Source organism: Panthera uncia, assembly GCF_023721935.1.
Source record: "Panthera uncia isolate 11264 chromosome B3 unlocalized genomic scaffold, Puncia_PCG_1.0 HiC_scaffold_1, whole genome shotgun sequence".
NCBI lineage: Eukaryota > Metazoa > Chordata > Mammalia > Carnivora > Felidae > Panthera > Panthera uncia.
In genome coordinates, this window is record NW_026057582.1 from 10,067,007 (window position 1) to 10,079,933 (window position 12,927).

The 12,927-nt window shown below is 56.4% G+C and overlaps 1 protein-coding gene across 1 annotated transcript in view; it reads left to right on the forward strand.

Annotated features, from left to right (window-relative positions):
* Positions 1–6,536: 6,536 nt before the first annotated feature.
* The window catches only part of ASB2 (ankyrin repeat and SOCS box containing 2), a 47,147-nt gene continuing 40,756 nt past the window's right edge, over positions 6,537–12,927 (forward strand). Inside the window, exon 1 of the mRNA XM_049612234.1 lies at positions 6,537–11,445. The gene's annotated coding sequence lies outside the window, so the exon portion shown is untranslated. The remainder of the gene's footprint in view (positions 11,446–12,927) is intronic.

Sequence of the window (12,927 nt, forward strand, 5' to 3'; positions counted from 1 at the left end):
CGGAAAGAAAAAGAATGTATATATAGTTCAATATGAATTTCAGATAAACAAGCAAGGAATTGTTTAGGGTAAGTATGTCCCATGCAATATTTAGGACATACTTACACTATGAGTATTGTTGCTTATCTGAAAATTCAGATGGAACTGGGCCCCCTCTGTTTTATCTGACGACCCCAACTGCAAAACCCAGCAGCAGGCACACGCGTAAAGTAAACAGAAGTAATGAATTGGCAGAGGTGTGGGCAGGGTCAAGGGCACCAAGACAGAGGGAGGCATCCGGAGTCTAGCCTGTCAACAGGCGCTGCAGCCTTGGAGGATGGAACCCTGTCAGAGCCCTGGTGGAAAGCAGAGGAGAAGCTGGAGAAATAAATAGCCTCCCTTTCCTCTTGTCCTGCCTACCTGGCCTCCCATTGGTGGACCCAGTCAAAAGCCACAAGGCAAGGACGCTGGGACAATGCTGCTGGGACAATGCTCCGTCAGCCTGCCTGGCACAGAGCGGGGCACAGAAGGACAGAGCGGGGACCTGACAGCAAATGAGGAAGCCAGCTCTGTCCAGAAAAGGAAACTAGGGTTTCCTAATCTCCCTTGGGCTCTGTCCCCTTGGTGGTACTTAAAAGAGGACACTCCTTGCCAAGACGGACAGGGACGGTCACAGATACCACACCCGGGCCCCCAATCCTCCTTAAGGAAGCTCTGTTAAGAGCCCAGCAAGAGGCTCAGAGTGGAGGCCACGCACAGGTGGCCAGATGTCCACGGGGGTGGGGGTGCCTCTCACCCTCACGGCATGGCTGTGACTGACTCCAAGCTCATCAGGTTCTCTGGACTCTTGCATCCAAACCCTCCCCTAAGATTTCTACCGATTCCTGGGGCCCATGAGCCCTCTGCTGTCTCCACCCAGACCTGCCCCTCCCCTGGCAGACTTGGGGCCTATAGCAGCCACCATCCAGGAGCCTGGCCTGTCCTCCACACCCCCTGCTCCCTCTGCCCTCCTCCCTGGCCCAAATTCATCACCCTGTCGCCCTGAGGAGGGGGGAGTCAAGTCCACTCCACACTTTCATCCAAGTATTTCCCAACAAAGACAGCTGTCTCCCCCTCGCCCACCCCCAGCTCTCTTTCTCCCTGTCTCCCTCCCCCTCTCTCCTTCCTTGGCACCCCCCCCCCGCCCCTACCCCATCCATTCTGATCCCCTGTGCCTTGCACTAGGCTGTAGAAATGAAAGAAAAGATAGGAATTCTGAACTGCTTAAAAACCTCTCTACCCGCTCTTGCCCCTGGAGGATAAAACTCGAAGCCAGCCATCTACAAGGCAGGGGTGGGGGCCCCTCACAGACACCGGGTCAGCCGACACTTTGATCTCGGTCTTCCCGGCCTCCAGAACTCTAGAGCCCGTGGCAACAAACACAAGGTGCCCGGCCACAGGTTTTAAGCAAAACGGGGGGCACTGACTGAAAAGCAGAGCTACAACCTGGAAAGTTGGTCTCGGCCTGATATATGGACCCAAGGGCTGTCCTTTGTAGGCCAGCCCCCCCAAACCACCACTCCCCCCTCGTCTCCAAGCCCTTAGCAAGCCTTACAAAGCTCTCCAGATCCAGCCCTGCACGTTTGCCCCTCCCCGCAGCCTACTCTGACCACAACCATCTCCTGGCCTTGCCAAGCTGGCCACAGCTCTCCGCGCCACAGACTTTGGCTCCTGCCGTAACCCTCCGCCTGGGGTGCCCTGCACCCACCTGTGCACCAGACAAGCTTCGTCTGCCAAGACTCAGGGTGGCAGGCATCTCCTTCGTTGGAAGGCCTCCCCTACCCGCTCCTCCCTGCCCTTCTCCTTGCCCCCACTCCTCCTCCCTGCCCCCATCCCCCCCCTACTCCTCCCCCCTGACCCCCCCCCCCCCCCCCCCCCCCCCCCCCCTCCCCGTCCCATCCCACCCCACCCCTCCTCTCACTCCTCCTCCCTGAACCCACCCCTCCTTCCTAACCCTATCCCTTCTTCCACCCCTCCTCCTGCACCTAACCCTCCTTCTATCCCCCTCTCTGCCCCACCCCTCCTCCCTGACCCCCCCCCCCCCCCCTCCCCCCCCCCCCCCCCCGTCCCCCTCCCTCTCTTTGAGGCTGTGCCTCCTGACAGGTAGCTCTGGTATATCTCAGCAGCTGACACTGCTTCTGGCTCTTAGTAGGGCACTTGGCATTTAATTTGTGTCTTGAGGATAGAAATAGTAATAGTTGCATTTATTGAACACTTGTCTCAGGCAGCCACTGACTCAGACTGTCTTGGCGTGTTACTCGGGTCACCCCAAGCCGCCCCACGAGGAAGGTGCCAGTTATGACTCCTGACCGACAGGTGAGAAGGGCCTGCGCAGAGAAGGGGCACTCAGCGGGCCACCGGAGCTCCAGCTGCTCAGCCCCACACCACTGCTCTGCAGAACCCGCCTGACGGCAGGAGGGAATGGGCATTCCAAGTGCAAGAGGGTCCAAGGGCACGCCTGTGCAGACAGGTGGAGCGAGGGTGGGGGCACCGAGGGAGAAGGGGGGCGAGGAAGGTGTGCGGGGCTGGTCTCAGAGGCCTCAGAGGCCCCATCAAGACCACCGGGCCGCACGGCCTCTTTACATTCTCCCAGGATCTGCCTTTCCCCCGTTTACCCCCCACCCCAGGGGAGGCAGCAGCCCTCAGCCAGACAGGCACCGACTGCCCCGGGTCAGAAAGGCCGCTGGGCACTGTAGCCCACAGATGATCTTTTAGGCCCCAAGCCTCTCTCTCCCGGGACGTGTAGCACAACAGACACCTGATCCTGTCGGCCAGGCGCTGCTGTTCAACATAGGCCCGGGGCCCCTGAGGGGAGGGCAAGGACTGAGGGACCAGCTGGCCGGCCAGAAGGGGCTACAAAACAGGCCCTGAGGCAACAGAAAAGTCGGCTCCCATCCCAGGAGCCCGGAGGCTGGCAGGACCTTGCAGCGGGCCCGGCGTCCACCCCCTGAGCAGAACTCTGGCTGTGGCAGGCGTGGGTGCGTGCCCGGGTCACATGCTCCTCGGGGACCAGGCCAGGAGCTATGACAGTGCAGTTTACAGCCGCTGCTGGCTGTCGGCTGTGGCCCCCGGAAAACTGGGAAGTAAGGGAGAAAGAGGAAGAACAGAGAAAGAGAAAGGAATCTTAAAAATCCAAACCCTGTACTAACTGAACTTGGACATGTATCTCAAAGTCTCTGATCTACTTCCTCAGCTGTGAAAAGGAGACGGTCACATCTTTCTCCCAGGACGGTGTGAGACATCACACGCCCTTCTTCCCTGTGTCAAGCTCGTGCCAGGGGTCCCCGGGGGCTTCCGGGGGGCCAGCCCCCGTGGGGCACGTACAAGACCGTGGGTGTGCACATGTGAGAGAGCCTTGTGCACATTGAGTTCTGGCCAGCAGCCATTATTTTTGAAATTACGTGTGATGAGGGGCCCAATCCCACGATTCACAGACTCTTGCAAAATCATCCGTACCCCATTTTTTAATTTCTGTTTTGAAAATACGTAGGTAGGCTTGATTTGAATTCCAGTTCTACTGATTTACGCGTAGAATTCTTGATCTCAGAGAACGAAGACACACGAACGCACTGACTTATAACTGCTCGTTCTGGTTTCACACTCAGGGTTCGGAGGGCCCTGTATTCCGAACAGTGCCTTTTCTCCATTTAGGGCCCCAGAGAGGGGAACGATTTGTCTAGAGTCACATAGAACTTTCCAGAGGGGCCGAGACCCAGCACCCTGGTGGCTAGGTCCGAGCTCTTGTCAATGTGTCAGCTGCCTTTCACCCCACCTGTGCACACACACACGCACCGAGAAAGACATGGAGAGCCGTATTTTTAGAAAACAAGAGACTTCAACACTGATTTAATATTTTTATAAGACTAGCTCATTCGCCAACTGTCGTGCCAGCTTGTGGATCAAATGCACCTCTTGTCTTCACTTGAAGAGCGTGAGCTCTGTGTGCATAGTGTGCTTGTGTGCACGTGTCCACAGGCACCGGCCGCCGGTAGGAGCCTGGCCGCGGCAGGGCTGAGACCCACCTAGGGTCCCCCCTTTCTTGCTAAATGGAGAAACCCCAAACTGCATAATGATCGCCAAGGCCGTTCTTTTTTCCCTGCTCGAACCTGACTGCGTTTCCCTCTGCAGTGACCTTCAGGGCTGGTTTATGAGCACATTCAATGAGCCATGCCTATAATAGTCAAGGGCATTTGAAATCCGAACACCCGGCCCTCCTGATGGCAGCTATTCCTGAAATCCAAAGCCGCCCCCCAAGGAGCGAAGGAGAGACCCCTGCCCCTTCCCCTCATCCACTCAGTGCAGACCTCATTCTACTCACACTGGCCCTTTTCCCACGGCAAGCCAGGCTTTTCTCCACCACAGCACTGTGGACATTGGACGGTGAATTCCACACTGGGGAGGCTGTTCTGTGCTTTGTAGGATGTTTAGAAGCATCCCTGCCCTCTACCCGCTAGATGCCAGTAGCAACCCCCTTCAGTTGTGGCCACCAAAAATGTCTCCAGGAATTGTCAAACGTCGCCCGGGAGGAAATTGTCCTCAGTTAAGAACCACTGTTTCCAGCCAACCCCCATCCCCTCCGTCTCTATCAGGAAGTTTAAGCTAATAAAAACCACCAACATTTATAAGGCTTTATTCTAAGGAAGATAAATACATTTTCTTATCAGCTACGGGTACTATCATTTTTCTTTCAATTTTATATATCAGGAAGCCAAGGCTCAGAGAGGTAAAGTGAGCTGTCCAAGGTCACCCAGCTAGCAAGTGGCGGTGGAGCTGGCTGGTGACTCCAGAGTCTGGACTTTTAGCCACTGGGCTCTGTAGGAAGTGGCCCCAACCTGACCTTCGGGAGGGGGAACAATGAGGCACAATGACATTGACATTGACACCCAAACTGCCTATACTTGAAGCCTCCGGCTGCTCAGTGGGGCTTGTGGTCTATTGTAAACTACACCCTCCCCACCGGAGCGTCTCTGGGAGTCTGCAGGGGTAACAGGCATCGTAAATGTGCTCACGAGGAAGTCCAGCCCGTCTTCCTGTGTGGTGGGATTCCTGCCACTTTGCCCAACGACTTGGGTGGTAGGGTCTGCAGTGACGATCAGCCACTAAGATCACACCGTAAGCTTGGGAGGGAGCTGCAGAGAAGCAGGGAAGGAGTTTCTGGAAGCTGTGGCCTCTGCAAAGCCTTGACAACTCCTCTCGCTGTCCAGCTCGGTTTCCCTTCCCTCAGAAAAAGGGTGCTGGGGCGGATGAACTCCTAGCGCCTTCCAGTTCCAACATTCTTTTCTCTCAGTTCTGTGTGGGACACGGGCTAGTGGGAGGATGTGTCACCGTCGCGGAGTTCACCGTGCAACGGGATGCCAGGTCTGCCCCCGGCCCTGCCCCATCACACCCAGAACCCAGGCCCTCCTCATCAGGGCAAGCCCGGGGCCCTCCCCAGAGCGGCGGGGCTGGCTGACACCTCTGTGATGTCACCTCAACCGGCCACTTTGGATTCCCCAAGGAGCAAGGCCGAGGTGAAAGCCGAAGGCTGGGAGCGGTCCACTGACCTTTGCCTGCCAAATTGGTAACAGCTGCACGCCTGGGGCAGCCACCGTGCTCCCTGTGAGCTCCGCGTCCACACTGGCGGGACCAGGGAGTGCATGCGAGAGGTATCTGCCTTCTCCTTGTCACCGCAGTGATGGGGGGATGGGCCGCAACGTGGCCCTCGCTCTGCATAGATGGTGAGGGGCCAGCCAGGAGATGCTGCACCCAGCAGTCTGTCCAGCATCCGGCACAACCAGGGGCTCATCCCTGGGAAGGAAAGATGGGTGGGAGGGTCTACATGGTGGTCTTGTTGCAAGAGGCCTTTCTCTCCTACCAAGAGGCAATAGAAAGCTCCCAGGCCTGCCATGGACACATTTATGTGCATGGAAAACATGTTCCCAGCAGCTAAGTTGGGTTTAGCTTTGTTTCTGAGTTTTAAAGGGTGACCCAGGCATGGTAAGTCAAGTGACCTGACCAGCTGATCGGGTCAGCAGCCTCCAGGATGGACCAGCCGAAGCCCCACTGGCCACCTGAGCTTGCCTGACCCCTGAGAGATGCCTTCCCCTCCTGCCACCTCCCTGCAGGTGGCAGGTGATCCCCTCCTTCCCTTTCTATAGATGCACCTTCCTCCCTGCCGGGTGGGGAGGAAGAAGTCCCAAGGATGACTGTCTCCTGAGTGCTGAGCCCTGGGTGGGCTCTTTCAGCCCTGGGATCCCATCTAACCCCCTAACAGCCCTGGGAAGATGGCTCATGTCTCAGAAGATGAGACAGAGTCAGTGAGGTGCGGGGCGACGGCCAGGGTCCCGCTGCAAGTGAGGAACAGGCCGGGATTATCAGACGCCAGAGCCCATGCTGGAAATAAGACGACACGGTGCCAACTGGGATTGCATGTGGGTGGCATCTCCCAACAAGGAAGACACCATCTGCACAGGACTAGCCAAGCATGTCCCAGCCATGTCCCCACCGGGCCCAGGACACCCTCCGGGGGCAAGACGTTCCCTGGAGAAAGTCGGAACCCTCAGGCAGATGATCCTGGACACCAGGATCTCTCCCGCACATGGGTCTTTCCCCAACAGATGAGAGCCAGGAGGGACGCCAGATGGCCTCACTCTGTACCCCTGGGCAGGGGTAGCTCACACTGCCAGCCGAGGACAGTCAGCAGTTTGTGGGGAGCAGGGAGGCTAGTGGCTCTGCCGTTTCTTTCTGTCTTATTGGTCTGCCCTGGCCACTCTTGTCTGAAGGGTCAGTTACGGCTCTGGAAGGCCCCAACCGGCTTCAAGAGCATCACGTCCCATGATTGAGCTTGTACCTCAGTTTTGCTTATTTAAAAAAAAAAATTTTTTTTAATGTTTTTTCTTTGAGAGAGAGAGGGAGAGAGAGCATGAACAGGGGAGGAGTAGAGAGAGGGAGACACAGAATCGGAAGCAGGCTCCAGGCTCTGAGCCGTCAGCACAGAGCCCGATGCGGGGCTGGAACTCACGAACCTCGAGATCATGACCTGAGCCAAAGTCGGACACTCAACCGATTGAGCCCCCCGGGTGCCCCCAGATTTGCTCGTTTTGATGGAAACCCTTGTAAGAGCCCACGGTTCGTCCCCTTACATACATGTGGGGGGCATTGGAGAGAACAGGGCTGGACCAGACAGCCCTTCGCCCGTCCCTAGGGGCCCTCATCCTGTGGGTGTTGCCCCCACATGTAGGGTATTGATAGAACGTGAAGCCGTCCTGCCCCTTTGTCCCGTCTGAAGGGTGAGGGCTATGTCCCGACTCTGTGCTCTAGAAATGAGAAGATTTTCTGTCTTCTCTCCCTGGAGTTTGCCATGCCCCCACCCCCGAGCTGAGGGGTTCCGGATTGTTCCAGAGGAAAGTACTGTTGGCCGCACACCAGAGGACACGGTGCCCATTTTAAAGAAAGGAAGAGAGTTGGGGATTTGGCTCTGTCTTCTCTTCAGTCCCCCCCTTCCCTTCCATGGATGCGTCTTCCTCCCTCTCAGGACTTGGCCACCTAAACACCCTACCATGTGCCCTCTGTCCGCCCCCTACCTCCCATCCAGGGTAAGGATCAGACTCTTCTCTGTTCTTCATCTCTTGAAACCAAAATAAACTGCTATCAAGAGGCAGCCAGGGCCGGGGGCCAGGACGCCAAGCCCGCAGGGGTGCTTATTTTAGAGGGTGATATTCCAGTGCTGGGTCAGAGCCTCTCAGGACTCGGCGCTGACCCACATCCCAGCTCCCTCCTCTCCGCTTAGCTGGCTCTTCCTACCTCCACTCTCCCCCTCTTTCTCTCCCTCCTGGAAGAGGCATCGCTGTCCTAGGAAAAGGTGCTGCTCTTGGCATCCTCTCTGGGCCCTGCTAGGTGTGGGGCTCTATGAACTGCCCCTGCATCATATACGCGTGTGCACACACACACACGTTTAATTATGGGAATTGAGACTAAAATAAACAAGAAGGGAAGTCTGGAAGGGAGAAGCCAGGTGTGGTGTGTGTGGCTGTGCGTGTGGGGGTGGGCGGGTGGCCAAGGGTCAGGCTGAGGCAGACAGACGAGGCTACAGACCTCCCCAGGTCCGACCTGGGAGCTGTGTGGCTTGCCTGGTAGCACATACATTCAACAGTTACTTAGTGAGCACTTACTACGTCCCAGGCACTGTTGTAGGCACTGACACGCAGCAGGGAACAGAAAGACTGTTCTAGGCGGGAGAGGTAGGCAATAAACAAACGATATAAATACATAATTGGTAAGGGGGGTGATAAGTGTTATAGAAAAAAATGAAGCGGGATGAGGGACTAGAGAGGGAGGGAGGGAAGGTTCTATTTAGGATCAGAAAATAGAACCTCCCTGGTGCCAAGTGTGAGCCTTGGGGCTTTTCCTTGGTGGTCACGTCCTTCCTCCTGCCTCCCTGCAGGTCGACCAGTTGTTTGCTTTCTGCCTCAGCATCTATCGGTCCCTCTGTTACCCACGTCTCCATGAAAATGCTCCCTGGGAGACTGTTCCACAGGACCACCTCTGGGGTCTTATACAAAGGTGGAGGCCCTGGAAGGGTTCCAGAGATCACTGAGGCCAGGGATTCTCCGACGCTCGATGTTGTTTGTCATCCGGGACATGCCAATTAAACCTGCAACAAGATACCGCTGAAACCTATCAGAATGGCTAATATGAGAAAAGCTAGCACACCTGGGATTCTTGCTTTTGAATTCCTTTTATTTTTGAGAGAGAGAGTGTGTGTGAGTGGGGGAGGGGCAGAGAGAGAGGGAGACACGGAATCTGAAGCAGGCTCCAGGCTCCGAGCTGTCAGCACACAGCCCGACGCGGGGCTCGAACTCACGGACCGCGAGATCAAGACCCGAGCTGAAGTCGGACGCTTAACCGACTGAGCCACCCAGGTGCCCTGCAACTGGGATTCTTCTACGTGGCTGACAGGAATGGGGATTTGTCACTGGTATGACAACTTGGGAAAACTGGTCGCTTTACTAAAGTTGAACACATGCCCACCCCGGGGCCCAGCGACTCCCATCTGAGGTGCACGCCCAACAGAAATGCGGACACGCACGCACCAAAAGACGTGTGCTGGAATGTTCGAGCTATACTGTTCATCATTGTCCCAAACTCCCCAGAAGTCCACCACCAGTGGAACAGAGAAGCCGGCAGCTCAGGATACCGCACGGCCGTGGGAAGGGACACCCGTCACGTGGACGAATCTCGCACCACACGGGAAGAAGACACAGGGATGAGGCCGTTCGGAGGACATTCAAAACAACCTTTACTGTTAGAGGTCAGGGGAGTGGTCACCCCTCCTTGGCAGGAGGAGGTGGGTGGTAGTGTAGAGACGGGGGCAAAGAGGGGTGCAAAAGTGGGGGAGGGCTCTAAGATCCTCCCTTCGATGCAGATGCTGAGTGTCCTCTGTTTGCAAAGTTCGGTGGAGCTGTGCACCTGTGTGCTTTTTGTGTGTATGATACGTTAATAAAAAGTTTTAAAAAGTCAGCGCTCGTGCTCTGTCTCTCTCGGTCTCAAAAATTAATAAAACATTAAAAAAAAAAAAGTCAGTGCTGTTCGGCCCTCCGCTCACATGCATTCAAGAAGAATCTCCGGGGGAAGAGTCAGGCACAGGTACGTTTCATAGGGTTCTACTGTGCGGCTTCAGGCAGGAACTGCTGACTTAGCCCGACCCGTTCGTTCTGGACGTGACCAACCCGTGACGTCAATGGACAGGCCGGCCTGTCTTTGTCTTGGGCTTTGCGGACCTTTACTGCAGTGTCAATGCTCCCAGCTAGGATGAGTAAGGTCCAAGGTTAAAAAAAGCAAATGTCCACCAGTTTCCTTTCTGAGCCTTGTGGGTGGGGTTCTTTGTTTGGCCCCAACATTCGGATTCCCTGTTACATGGCGGGTGGGGCTGTGGCTAAAAGCACTGCCTTTTGCGTCAGAAAGTTCTGGTTCAGATGTAAACCACCACTTGTATGTTGTGGGATTATGGACAAGTCCCCCAACCTCTCTGGGCCTCAGTTTCCTCATCTGCGACATAGCACCTGCTAGGAAGGTTGTGTGGGCACAGCAGGATGACGTCATTTGTTAGTGGAGGGGTGCCTGGCTGGCCCTTCGCCCCGCATTAAGAAATCATGCTACGGGGTCGGAAACCCAAAATCCTCCGAGGCGAAAGCGCCTTCGAAATTGAAATTCAGAAGAGTATTCAGAATGGACCAAGTGACGTTTCCAGCCCCCTCCCCCACGCCAGCCTGTGGGGATGGAAGCGTCTGGCAACGTGCCAGGAGCATCCCGGACGCTCAGTGCACGTGGCCGTGGGTGTTGTCCTTGCCACCTGATGATGCTGACATCTTGTGCCATTGGGTCTATCCCAGAAACAGGGGCCCTCTTCCCTGGCCCTGGAGGAAGGCTTCCCTCCGCTGTGTGCCTGCTGGGGCTTGTCCACATGCTTGCTTGTTTGCTCCCCTACCCTCTGCAGCCCAGCCGCACCCCACGGTGTCCCGGCCCCCCGCAGCTGGATCCCTGAACCACCCTGCCCCTGTGGCATGCTCTGCCTCATCTGCCCAGGCCCCTTACCCCAAACCCAAACCCCCTTCTTCCTCCCTCGTTTCCCTTGCTCTCGTTCCGTCCATCTTCTGCCTCCCTGCCTTCCCTTTATCCGCCCTTCTCCTCCCCCTCTTCCCAGCCTCCCTGTCTCCCCCCCTCCCCTCCCACTCTCCTCCCCCTTCTGTCAAGTCCCTCCTGGCTCCATTCCATCCCCTGATTATCTCAGTGTCCCTCTCCCTTTGCTTCCCCGCTTTCCCCAATTATGTCTTCTTCTTTCTTTTCTTCTCTCACTTATGCCTTATCTTCTCCCCCCTTCACCTCTTCCTTCTTCTCCATCATCTCTGCACTTGCCTCCCTTCTCACGCCCCGCAGTGTCCCCGGCTCTGTCTCTTTTATTTCCCCCTGCTCGCTCCCGTTCCCCACCCTCTTTCCCCTTCTCTCTCTCTCTCTCTCTCTCTCTCTCTCTCTCCGTCCTGGGGAGTTCCAGAAACATACCCATATATGGCCTCCATGTCAAGGATCACAAACGACGACGTCACGTGAGGGCCAGCGCTCGGAGATGCTCTCTGCCGCGAGGTCCGTAACTGACGCGCTGCCGTGGAGGAACCGAAGGCGGCATGGCAGCCTCCCCCGGTGCAATCTTCAAACAGGAAATCCGAGATGCACAACATCTTATAGTTTGGCTTGCCATCACTGGTCATGCGGTGGGCCCGAAATAAACTCCCTGCTTCAAAGGAAAGTGCTTCAGGACTGCCTGGGCAGAGCGGCCAAAAGCTCAGGGCCAGGGCAGGAGGAAAACTCAGGGAGGATGTTCTGAATTAAGGCACTCTCAAGAAAACCCTTTTTAGTTCCCCCGAATTGGGCCCCTGTTTCAGAGCCTAACAGGTAATGCATGCTTTCAACGTTCTTACACAGACCTCAGGGAAGGTTGCTTGGCTGGGACTTAACCACTGCGCTGCTTGGTCGTGATTCTTATCATCAGACCCCTTGCCTGCGTCCCTGTCTCTAGTCTCTTGTGTCACAAAGCATGCTGGTGACTTTCACTTTGGACCTGGGGGACGTGGAATCAGCTGTGTGCACACACGTACGCATTCTTCTGGGGGACACTCACTCACAGTCTCACTCTGCGGTGCACTTCTGGACGTGGAAATGAAATGGGGTTATCGGTGTTGCTGTTGTGGGTTCCGTAGGCCTTGGGCAGTATCCGGGGGGGGGGGGACAAGTGACTTTCAGAAAGGCTTTCAGGTCAGGTGAATAGATAGCTATTTTTATGCATGGGGGCATCAGTGTCACGTACGTCCATGGCGTGCCTCTGTGTGCACAGTTTTGCGGGGCGATAGCAGCCCGGTGCAGTGAGCTGTGTCTCCAAGCTGCTCAGGGCTTACGGGAGGAAATCCAGTCTGCAAACAGAGACTGACACCATGTAGAGAATGAGAAATGCTTTGTGAGATTTAACAGAGCGCTGAGGGAATGCAGAGACGCTAGAGTGCCTCGTGTGTGTGTGTGTGTGTGTGTGCGCGCGCACAAGGACATATGCAGGGAGGGGACAGCTTTTGAGAAGATGGCTGGATGGATGTCACCAGGCAGAAGGACAGGGCGAGGGACCTCCAGGTGGAGGGGCAGCTGGGGCAAAGGCAGACAAGTCAGGGTGGGTCTGGGGTGTCGGGAAGTGCCAAGCGGCTACAACAAAGGCTCAGGAAGTGGGGCAACACTGGCGTGGTGGGGAGGGAAGCCAGAGGGAGATGCAGATACCCCCGGCCTGGCGGGAAGATGGCACGTTTGCTGATTGCGTTGGAGCAAAGGGGGTTCAGATGCGATCTGACTTTAGGCAGCTCCTTGGGAAGCCAGGGGAATGGAGGGGAATGAGGAAGAAGAGGGGCAGCGCTCCTTAGGGAGGACAGGTAAATGACGGAGACTGCAGGCAGGGCAGGGGCCACCCCCCTGCAGAGGGTAGCAGGACTCTCCGCCCATAAGGGAAAGCTGGGGTGTAAGTAAGGCAGGGGTGGAGAGAGCTCCCGGGGCCCCGGGGAAGAGCCGGCTGGGGCCAGAAGAGCAGCCACGGCCCCTGCCCTCGGCATCTGAGGCCTGGGGTAGAGCAGGGGTGAGGCAGCCCCAGGCAGATGCCCCAGTCACTTCCAAAACAGTTGGATGGGTCCCGACAGCTGGTGGCAGGCCTGTTTACAGCTCGGCCTCCTCCGGGAGCTGGCGGTGGCCCCCACCTGGCGCTGTTCTCGTTTGCATCATCCATTCTTGCACAAACAGGTCAGGCCCTGAGTGCCCCGGGTCCTCCACTGCCCCCACTCCTGTGACCTCACGACGAATAACATGGCAATCAATATCCGCGAGCAATTCATCAGACACCTCCTG